The sequence below is a fragment of the Lissotriton vulgaris genome, chromosome 5 (assembly GCF_964263255.1).
Source record: "Lissotriton vulgaris chromosome 5, aLisVul1.2, whole genome shotgun sequence".
In the NCBI taxonomy this organism is placed as follows: domain Eukaryota; kingdom Metazoa; phylum Chordata; class Amphibia; order Caudata; family Salamandridae; genus Lissotriton; species Lissotriton vulgaris.
Window position 1 is genome coordinate 208202086 of NC_141693.1, and position 12625 is coordinate 208214710.

Genomic DNA, 12625 nt, shown 5'->3' on the forward strand with positions numbered 1-12625 from the left:
CTCAAGGACACCACCACATCACTCAGGGACACCACCACATCACTCAGGGCACCACCATATGACTCAGGGACACCACCACATCACTCAGGGGCACCACCACATCACTATAGGGCACCACTCACGGGCACCACCACATCACTCAGGGACACCATAACATCACTCAGGAACAGCACCACATCACTCAGGGACACCACCACATCACTCAAGGACACCACCACATCACTCAGGGACACCACCACATCACTCAGGGACACCACCACATCACTCAGGGCACCACAACATCCCTCAGGGCACCACCACATCAATCAGGGGCACCGCCACATCACTCAGAGACACTACCACATCACTCAGGGACACCACCACATCACTCAGGAACACCCCCACATCACTCAGGAACACCACCACTTCACTCAGGGACACCACCACATCACTCAGGGACACCACCACATCACTCGGGAACACCATCACATCACTCGGGGACACACCACATCACTCAGGGACACCACCATATGACTCAGGGACACCACCACATCACTCGGGGACACCACCACATCACTCAGGGACACCACCACATCAATCAGGGGCACCACCAAATCACTCAAGGGCACCACCACATCACTCAGGGACACCACCACATGATTCAAGGGCACCACTCATGGGCACCACCACATGACTCAGGGACACCACCAAATCACTCAGGGACACCACCATATCACTCAGCGGCACCACCACATCACTCACAGACACCACCACATCACTCAGGGACACCACCACATCACTCAGGGCACCACAACACCACTCAGGGACACCACCACATCACTCAGGGACACCACCACATCACTCAGGAACACCACCACATCACAAAGGGGCAATGCCACATCACTCAGGGGCACCACCACATCACTCAGGGGCACCACCACATCACACAGGGACACCACCACATCACTCAGGCACACCACCACATCACTCAGGGGCACCATCACATCACTCAAGGGCACCACTCACGGGCACCACCGCATCACTCAGGTACACCACCACATCACTCAGGAACACCACCACATCACTCAGGGACACCACCACATCACACAGGGACACCACCACATCACTCAGGAACACCACCACATCACTCAGGAACACCACCACATCACTCAGGGGCACCGCCACATCACTCAGGAACACCACCACATCACTTAGGGACACCGCCACATCACTCAGGGACACCACCACATCACTCAGGGGCACCACCACATCACTCAGGGACACCACCACATCACTCAGAGACACCACCACATCACTCAGGGACACCACCACATCACTCAGGGACACCACCACATCACTCAGGGACACCACCACATCACTCAGGGACACCACCACATCACCCAGGGACACCACCACATCATTCGGGGACACCACCACATCCCTCAGGGACACCACCACGTCACTCAGGGACACTACACATCACTCAGGGACACCACCACATCACTCAGGAACACCACCACATCCCTCAGGAACACCACCACTTCACTCAGGGGCACCACCACATCACTCGGGAACACCACCACTTCACCAGGGGCACCGCCACATCACTCAGGGACACCGCCACATCACTCCGGGACACCACCACATCACTCAGGGGCACCACTCAGGGGCACCACCACATCACTCAGGGACACCACCACATCACTCAGGGACACCACCACATCACTCAGGGACACCATCACAGCACTCGGGGACACACCACATCACCCAGGGACACCACCACATCACTCAGGAACCCCACCACATCACTCAGGAACACCACCACTTCACTCAGGGGCACCACCAAATCACTCAGGAACACCGCCACATCACTCAGGAACACCACCACATCACTCAGGAACACCACCACATCACTCAGGGTCATCACTCAGTGACACCACCACATCACTCAGAGACACCGCCACATCACTCAGGGACTCCACCACATCACTCAGGGGCACCCCTCAGGGGCACCACCATATCACTCAGGGACACCACCACATCACTCAGGGACACCACAACATCACTTAGGGACACCACCACATCACTCAGGGACACCACCACATCACTCAGGGACACCACTGCATCACTCGGGGACACCACCACATCCCTCAGGGGCACCACCACATCACTCAGGGGCACCACCACATCACTCAGGGACACTACCAACTCACTCAGGGACACCAGCACATCACACGGGAACACCACCACATCACTCAGGAACACCACCAATTCACTCAGGGGCACCACCACATCACTCAGGGTCACCACCACATCACTCAGGGACACCACCACATCACTCAGAAACACCACCACATCACTCAGGAACACCACCACATCACTCAGGCTCATCACTCAGTGACACCACCACATCACTGAGGGACACCACCACATCCCTCAGGGACACCACCATATCACTCGGGGACACCACAACATTACTCAGGAACACCACCACATCACTCAGGAACATCACTCAGAGACACCACCACATCACTCAGGGACACTACCACATCACTCGGGGACACCACCACATCACTCGGGGACACCACCACATCACTCAGGGACACCACCACATTACTCACGGGCACCACCAAATCATTCAGGGGCACCACCACATCACTCAGGGACACCACCACATCACTCGGGGACACCACCACATCTCTCGGGGACACCACTACATCACTCGGGGACACCACCACATCACTCTGGGACTCCACCACATCACTCAGGGACACCACCACATCACTCAGGGGCACCATCACATCACTCAAGGGCACCACTCACGGGCACCACCACATCACTCAGGTACACCACCACATCACTCCGGAACACCACCACATCACTCGGGGACACCACCACATCACTTAGGGACACCACCACATCACTCAGGAACACCACCGCATCACTCAGGGACACCGCCACATCACTCAGGAACACCACCACATCACTCAGGGACACCGCCACATCGCTCAGGGACACCACCACATCACTCAGGGGCACCACTCAGGGGCACCACCACATCACTCAGGGACACCACCACATCACTCAGGGACACCACCAGATCACTCAGGGACACCATCACATCACTCGGGGACACACCACATCACTCAGGGACACCACCACATCACTCAGGGACACCACCACATCACTCAGGGACACCACCACATCACTCAGGGACACCACCACATCATTCGGGGACACCACCACATCTCTCAGGGGCACCACCACATCACTCAGGGGCACCACCACGTCACTCAGGGGCACTACCACATCACTCAGGGACACCACCACATTACTCAGGAACACCACCACATCCCTCAGGAATACCACCACTTCACTCAGGGGCACCACCACATCACTCAGGAGCACCACCACATCACTCAGGGGCACCGCCACATCACTCAGGGACACCGCCACATCACTCAGGGACACCACCACATCCCTCAGGGGCACCACTCAGGGACACCACCACATCACTCAGGGACACCACAACATCACTCAGGGACACCACCACATCACTCAGGGACACCACCACATCACTCGGGGACACCACCGCATCACTCGGGGACACCACCACATCCCTCAGGGGCACCACCACATCACTCAGGGGCACCACCACATCACTCAGGGACACTACCAACTCACTCAGGGACACCACCACATCACACGGGAACACCACCACATCACTCAGGAACACCACCAATTCACTCAGGAACACCATCACTTCACTCAGGGGCACCACCACATCACTCAGGAACACCGCCACATCACTCAGGAACACCACCACATCACTCAGGAACACCACCACATCACTCAGGCTCATCACTCAGTGACACCACCACATCACTCAGAGACACCGCCACATCACTCAGGGGTACCACTCAGGGGCACCACCACATCACTCAGGGACACCACCACATCACTCAGGGACACCACAACATCACTCAGGGACACCACCACATCACTCAGGGACACCACCACATCACTCAGGACACCACCACATCACTCGGGGACACCACCACATCCCTCAGAGGCACCACCAAACACATCACTCAGGACACCACCACATCACTCGGGGACACCACCACATCCCTCAGGGGCACCACCACATCACTCAGGGGCACCACCACATCACTCAGGGACACCACCACATCACTCGGGAACACCACCACATCACTCAGGAACACCAACAATTCACTCAGGGGCACCGCCACATCACTCAGGGTCACCACCACATCACTCAGGGACACCACCACATCACTCAGGAACACTACCACATCACTCAGGAACACAAGCACATCACTCAGGGTCATCAATCAGTGACACCACCACATCACTGAGGGACACCACCACATAACTCAGGGACACCACCACATCACTCAGGAACACCACAACATCACTCAGGAACACCACCACATCACTCAGGAACATCACCACATCACTCAGAGGCATCACTCAGAGACACCACCACATCACTCAGGGACACCACCACATCCTTCAGGGGCACCACCACATCACTCAGGGGCACCACCACATCACTCAGGGACACCACCACATCACTCTGGAACACCACCACATCACTCAGGAACACCAACAATTCACTCAGGGGCACCACCACATCACTCAGGGACACCACCACATCACTCAGGGACACCACCACATCACTCAGGAACACTACCACATCACTCAGGAACACCAGCACATCACTCAGGGTCATCAATCAGTGACACCACCACATCACTGAGGGACACCACCACATAACTCAGGGACACCACCACATCACTCAGGAACACTAAAACATCACTCAGGAACACCACCACATCACTCAGGAACATCACCACATCACTCAGGGGCATCACTCAGAGACACCATCACATCGCTCAGGGACACCACCACATCACTCATGGGAACCACCAAATCATTCAGGGGCACCACCACATCACTCAGGGACACGACCACATCACTCCGGGACACCACCACATCACTCAGGAACACCGCCACATCACTCAGGGACACCACCACATCACTCAGGAACACCACCACATCACTCAGGGACACCACCACATCACTCAGGGGCACTACCACATCGCTCAGGGACACCACCACATCACTCACAGGCACCACCAAATCATTCAGGGGCACCACCACATCACCTAGGGACACCACAACATCACTCGGGGACACCACCACATCTCTCGGGGACACCACTACATCACTCGGGGACACCCCCACATCACTCTGGGACTGAGGTACTGGGTTTTTCAGAACCGGTACTGATCCGGTAACCCAGCGGTGTCAGGGGCAACACCCAAAGACCTCGAGTACTTTCCTGATTCAGACCACAGAAACACAAGTCTCCTAGGTGAAGTCAAGATCGAATTTATTGGCTGCAACCAAGTAACAAGCGTCCTAGAAGTACAACAGCACGGTGTGTATATTCTCAGGAGACTGCTCAACATAACAGAGCCAGGCTTCTCTTTTTATACAAAATATTAAGCTTCAGCCAAGCATTCTTAGATTTACAGTGCAAACATTCTTAGATTTACAGTGGGCTATTCGCATATTTTTACTACAAAGAAAAGGCAGAGTCATGATGACAAGTCCACATTCCAGTTCGTCCAGCCCACAGCAAATTACCCAGCAAGGCCCAACATTTTCATCAGATATCGGTGTACCCCCAATAAAACCGGGCTCCTCCTCATCATAAAGGAAAAGGAGAGAAAAGAGCAGGGACAGGTGTGAGTAAGATTTGGGCGGGGTGTGCGTGCGATGGGAACAGTTTCTGGCCTGTTGTGCTTTGATGCTATCTTGTTCGGCCACTGGGAGAGGGACTAACCAAACAGGTTTGGCCTGGGGCAATGGTTCCAGCTTGCCCAGGTCACAGAAAAGTCAACTAAGGTGTATGTGTCCTTTGATATCGAATTCAGCTGTAGTTACAAGCCTATGTGAAGGGCAACTCACAAAATGGCCGCCAAGCGTAAAATGGAACCCAAGGGTTCAAAAACGAAAATGACGATTTCGAGGTGAAATCGTTACTCGATTATGACGAAAATGCTTGTGCATAGTGTGCTAGTCGTTATCGGTCTTTTGATATAAAAATCGTCATGCTACAACAAAGTTTTTTTGCACGAGTCCAGAATTTTTCAGAACTACAGGACTCCACCACATCACTCAGGAACACCACCACATCACTCAGGGACACCGCCACATCACTCAGGAACACCACCGCATCACTCAGGGACACCGCCACATCACTCAGGAACACCACCACATCACTCAGGGACACCGCCACATCGCTCAGGGACACCAGCACATCACTCAGGGGCACCACTCAGGGGCACCACCACATCACTCAGGGACACCACCACATCACTCAGGGTCACCACCAGATCACTCAGGGACACCATCACATCACTCGGGGACACACCACATCACTCAGGGACACCACCATATCACTCAGGGACACCACCTCATCACTCAGGGACACCACCACATCACTCAGGGACACCACCACATCATTCGGGGACACCACCACATCTCTCAGGGGCACCACCACATCACTCAGGGGCACCACAACGTCACTCAGGGACACTACCACATCACTCAGGGACACCACCACATTACTCAGGAACACCACCACATCCCTCAGGAACACCACCACTTCACTCAGGGGCACCACCAGATCACTCAGGAGCACCACCACATCACTCAGGGGCACCGCCACATCACTCAGGGACACCGCCACATCACTCAGGGACACCACCGCATCACTCAGGGGCACCACTCAGGGACACCACCACATCACTCAGGGACACCACAACATCACTCAGGGACACCACCATATCACTCAGGGACACCACCACATCACTCGGGGACACCACCGCATCACTCGGGGACACCACCACATCCCTCAGGGGCACCACCACATCACTCAGGGGCACCACCACATCACTCAGGGACACTACCAACTCACTCAGGGACACCACCACATCACACGGGAACACCACCACATCACTCAGGAACACCACCAATTCACTCAGGAACACCACCACTTCACACAGGGGCACCGCCACATCACTCAGGAACACCGCCACATCACTCAGGAACACCACCACATCACTCAGGAACACCACCACATCACTCAGGCTCATCACTTAGTGACACCACCACATCACTCAGAGACTCCGCCACATCACTCAGGGGTACCACTCAGGGGCACCACCACATCACTCAGGGACACCACCACATCACTCAGGGACACCACCACATCACTCAGGACACCACCACATCCCTCAGGGGCACCACCACATCACTCAGGGGCACCACCACATCACTCAGGGACACCACCACATCACTCGGGAACACCACCATATCACTCAGGAACACCAACAATTCACTCAGGGGCACCACCACATCACTCAGGGTCACCACCACATCACTCAGGGACACCACCACATCACTCAGGAACACTACCACATAACTCAGGAACACAAGCACATCACTCAGGGTCATCAATCAGTGACACCACCACATCACTCAGAGACTCCGCCACATCACTCAGGGGTACCACTCAGGGGCACCACCACATCACTCAGGGACACCACCACATCACTCAGGGACACCACCACATCACTCAGGACACCACCACACCCCTCAGGGGCACCACCACATCACTCAGGGGCACCACCACATCACTCAGGGACACCACCACATCACTCGGGAACACCACCACATCACTCAGGAACACCAACAATTCACTCAGGGGCACCACCACATCACTCAGGGACACCACCACATAACTCAGGGACACCACCACATCACTCAGGAACACCACAACATCATTCAGGAACACCACCACATCACTCAGGAACATCACCACATCACTCAGGGGCACCACTCAGGGGCACCACCACATCACTCAGGGACACCACCACATCACTCAGGGTCACCACCAGATCACTCAGGGACACCATCACATCACTCGGGGACACACCACATCACTCAGGGACAGCACCACATCACTCAGGGACACCACCACATCACTCAGGGACACCACCACATCACTCAGGGACACCACCACATGATTCGGGGACACCACCACATCTCTCAGGGGCACCACCACATCACTCAGGGGCACCACAACGTCACTCAGGGACACTACCACATCACTCAGGGACACCACCACATTACTCAGGAACACCACCACATCCCTCAGGAACACCACCACTTCACTCAGGGGCACCACCACATCACTCAGGAGCACCACCACATCACTCAGGGGCACCGCCACATCACTCAGGGACACCGCCACATCACTCAGGGACACCACCGCATCACTCAGGGGCACCACTCAGGGACACCACCACATCACTCAGGGACACCACAACATCACTCAGGGACACCACCACATCACTCAGGGACACCACCACATCACTCGGGGACACCACCGCATCACTCGGGGACACCACCACATCCCTCAGGGGCACCACCACATCACTCAGGGGCACCACCACATCACTCAGGGACACTACCAACTCACTCAGGGACACCACCACATCACACGGGAACACCACCACATCACTCAGGAACACCACCAATTCACTCAGGAACACCACCACTTCACTCAGGGGCACCGCCACATCACTCAGGAACACCGCCACATCACTCAGGAACACCACCACATCACTCAGGAACACCACCACATCACTCAGGCTCATCACTCAGTGACACCACCACATCACTCAGAGACACCGCCACATCACTCAGGGGTACCACTCAGGGGCACCACCACATCACTCAGGGACACCACCACATCACTCAGGGACACCACAACATCACTCAGGGACACCACCACATCACTCAGGACACCACCACATCCCTCAGGGGCACCACCACATCACTCAGGGGCACCACCACATCACTCAGGGACACCCCCACATCACTCGGGAACACCACCACATCACTCAGGAACACCAACAATTCACTCAGGGGCACCACCACATCACTCAGGGTCACCACCACATCACTCAGGGACACCACCACATCACTCAGGAACACTACCACATCACTCAGGAACACAAGCACATCACTCAGGGTCATCAATCAGTGACACCACCACATCACTGAGGGACACCACCACATAACTCAGGGACACCACCACATCAATAAGGAACACCACAACATCACTCAGGAACACAACCACATCACTCAGGAACATCACCACATCACTCAGGGGCATCACTCAGAGACACCACCACATCACTCAGGGACACCACCACATCCTTCAGGGGCACCACCACATCACTCAGGGGCACCACCACATCACTCAGGGACACCACCACATCACTTGGGAACACCACCACATCACTCAGGAACACCAACAATTCACTCAGGGGCACTACCACATCACTCAGGAACACCAGCACATCGCTCAGGGTCATCAATCAGTGACACCACCACATCACTGAGGGACACCACCACATAACTCAGGGACACCACCACATCACTCAGGAACACCACAACATCACTCAGGAACACCACCACATCACTCAGGAACATCACCACATCACTCAGGGGCATCACTCAGAGACACCACCACATCACTCAGGGACACCACCACATCACTCACGGGCACCACCAAATCATTCAGGGGCACCACCACATCACTCAGGGACACCACCACATCACTCCGGGACACCACCACATCTCTCGGGGACACCACTACATCATTCGGGGACACCACCACATCAATCAGGGATACCGCCACATCACTCAGGAACACCGCCACATCACTCAGGGACACTACCACATCGCTCAGGGACACCACCACATCACTCAGGGACACCACCACATCACTCAGGGACACTACCACATCGCTCAGGGACACCACCACATCACTCACGGGCACCACCAAATGATTCAGGGGCACCACCACATCACCCAGGGACACCACAACATCACTCGGGAACACCACCACATCTCTCGGGGACACCACTACATCACTCTGGGACACCCCCACATCACTCTGGGACTGAGGTACTGGGTTTTTCAGAACCGGTACTGATCCGGTAACCCAGCGGTGTCAGAGGCAACACCCAAAGACCTCGAGTACTTTCCTGATTCAGACCACAGAAACACAAGTCTTCTAGGTGAAGTCAAGATCGAATTTATTGGCTGCAACCAAGTAACAAGCGTCCTAGAAGTACAACAGCACGGTGTGTATATTCTCAGGAGACTGTTCAACATGACAGAGCCAGGCTTCTCTTTTTATACAAAATATTAAGCTTCAGGCAAGCATTCTTAGATTTACAGTGCAAACATTCTTAGAAAAGGCATAGTCATGATGACAAGTCCACATTCCAGTTCGTCCAGCCCACAGCAAATTACCCGGCAAGGCCCAACATTTTCATCAGATATCGGTGTACCCCCAATAAAACCGGGCTCCTCCTCATCATAAAGGAAAAGGAGAGAAAAGAGCAGGGACAGGTGTGAGTAAGATTTGGGCGGGGTGTGTGTGCGATGGGAACAGTTTATGGCCTGTTGTGCTTTGATGCTATCTTGTTCGGCCACTGGGAGAGGGACTAACCAAACAGGTTTGGCCTGGGGCAGTGGTTCCAGCTTGCCCAGGTCACAGAAAAGTCAACTAAGGTGTATGTGTCCTTTGATATCGAATTCAGCTGTAGTTACAAACCTATTTGAAGGGCAACTCACAAAATGGCCGCCAAGCGTAAAATGGAACCCAAGGGTTCAAAAACGAAAATGACGATTTCGAGGTGAAATCGTTACTCGATTATGACGAAAATGCTTGTGCAAGGTCTTTTGATATAAAAATCGTCATGCTACGACAAAGTTTTTTTGCACGAGTCCAGAATTTTTCCGAACTACAAACCCTCCTTTTGCCCTTACATAGGCAATTTAAACTAATCTCATGCTAATCTGAGTCCAGGTCTATATTCCTAAAGTCATTGAGATGTTGCTGAAACATCATTCTGGTACTCAGTTCGTCTTTTGACACAGGCTTTCTTACACATGATGTAACACAGAGGCTACATATTGCAGGAGCACACTGCACGCACAGACAGAACAGGAAAAGAATGGCTAAGACCATCCCAATGACCATCAGAATTTTCCATCCCCAGCCGGATACCAGTTCCCAGAACCATCCCATAAAAAAACAATCTCCTTTTTCCACATGAATAGATTCGGAAATCTTATGTAATTTGGAGATGGCCTGGTACACTGTTGGAGCGTTATCTGGAATGAAAACACAGCAACTCGATTGGATCAATTTACATACCCCACCTCGGTCTGCAAGTATGAAATCTAATGCGACCCTGTTCTGAAGGGTCATAAGACGGGCCGACTGGAGCTCAGCAGTCAAGTTACTAAGGGCACCAGCCGTTTCAATTACGGTGGATTCAACCACCCTTGCTAATTGCCTTATATTTCTGCTGTTAACCATCGGTCCCCAGAACGGCAGAAAACCCTTTACGAAATCCCCAAATTCTTGTCCTGCAGTGTCTTCATTACTCAAGACACCTCTAACTATCCTTGTTTTATGGTAATCTGCCGCTGCTGTGTAGGTGGGAGGCAACAGGAAAGAAACAAAACATGTGCCCGAAAAGTCAGGGGGCAACCATGTATAGGCTCTATCATGGCAGATGAAATAGGTACCCTTAGCTGCTAAAAACGAAGGGGAAGTCTGAGATGCAAAAACATACGTTTCAGCACAGACACTCTTCCCTAACTGAGCTCTGGGATTCTTGCCAGTACCTTGCAGACACAGATGACCCTGATGGGGTACAATCCAAATCGGGGAAGATCTCTTAGCATGCTGTTTCTCACTCAGAGTAGCTCCATATCAGGTCACGTTCCATCCTATGTATACTAGTGTCTCATCTCTTGGAATAGTCTCATAGGAAATATCTTCCTTAATCATATCTACTATACCCTTAACTAGAGCACTATTCTTAGGATTGTCTGTTACAGAACGTAGGGGGTAGACTTCATGTGCATAAATGAACATTGTTCTGTATGCCCACACAGAACCATTGTGGCTGAATGGCAGGACCAAGTAAGGGATACCTTTATCCGTTGTGTGGGGCATAAGTCCACACACCCAACAGTTAGTCGTGTTTATTACTAGTTGGTGTTGGTGCAAGAGCTGAATGAAGGAGTTATTAATGAACTCTAATCTCCTAGCTGACTCATGTTCAGGAAGGGGTTGAAAAGAATGTGAAGAAACAGTAGGAGGAGGTACGGGCGATGTAGTGGGTGCAAATGTCGCTTGTAAAGAAAATAATACATATCTTACTAAAAACATTATTGCACTGAATAACAGGAAAATGCATAATAATAAAAAACGTTTCTTTGTCATTAATCCACATATTCTGGCCTTAAAGTTCACAGTTTTGGCAGGTCTCTCCATCTTGAAAAACTCCATCCTCTCTACAATGCTGCCCGCGATGGGAGGTTGATTCTGCTAAGGAATGCTTCTGTTGATCCAGGGCAACTCCCTTAGACCAGCCAGTACTGCCGACCTAACGTCGTCAGCTGCACCCCAAAGACTTTGGGCAATCGCGGCCCTAGCAGCGGAACCCGGATGGCG

At 53.3% G+C, this 12625-nt stretch overlaps 1 pseudogene; it reads right to left on the reverse strand.

The window, feature by feature from the left end:
• Positions 1-10948: 10948 nt before the first annotated feature.
• LOC147710506 (endogenous retrovirus group PABLB member 1 Env polyprotein-like) lies at positions 10949-12418 on the reverse strand (annotated as a pseudogene).
• Positions 12419-12625: the final 207 nt, after the last annotated feature.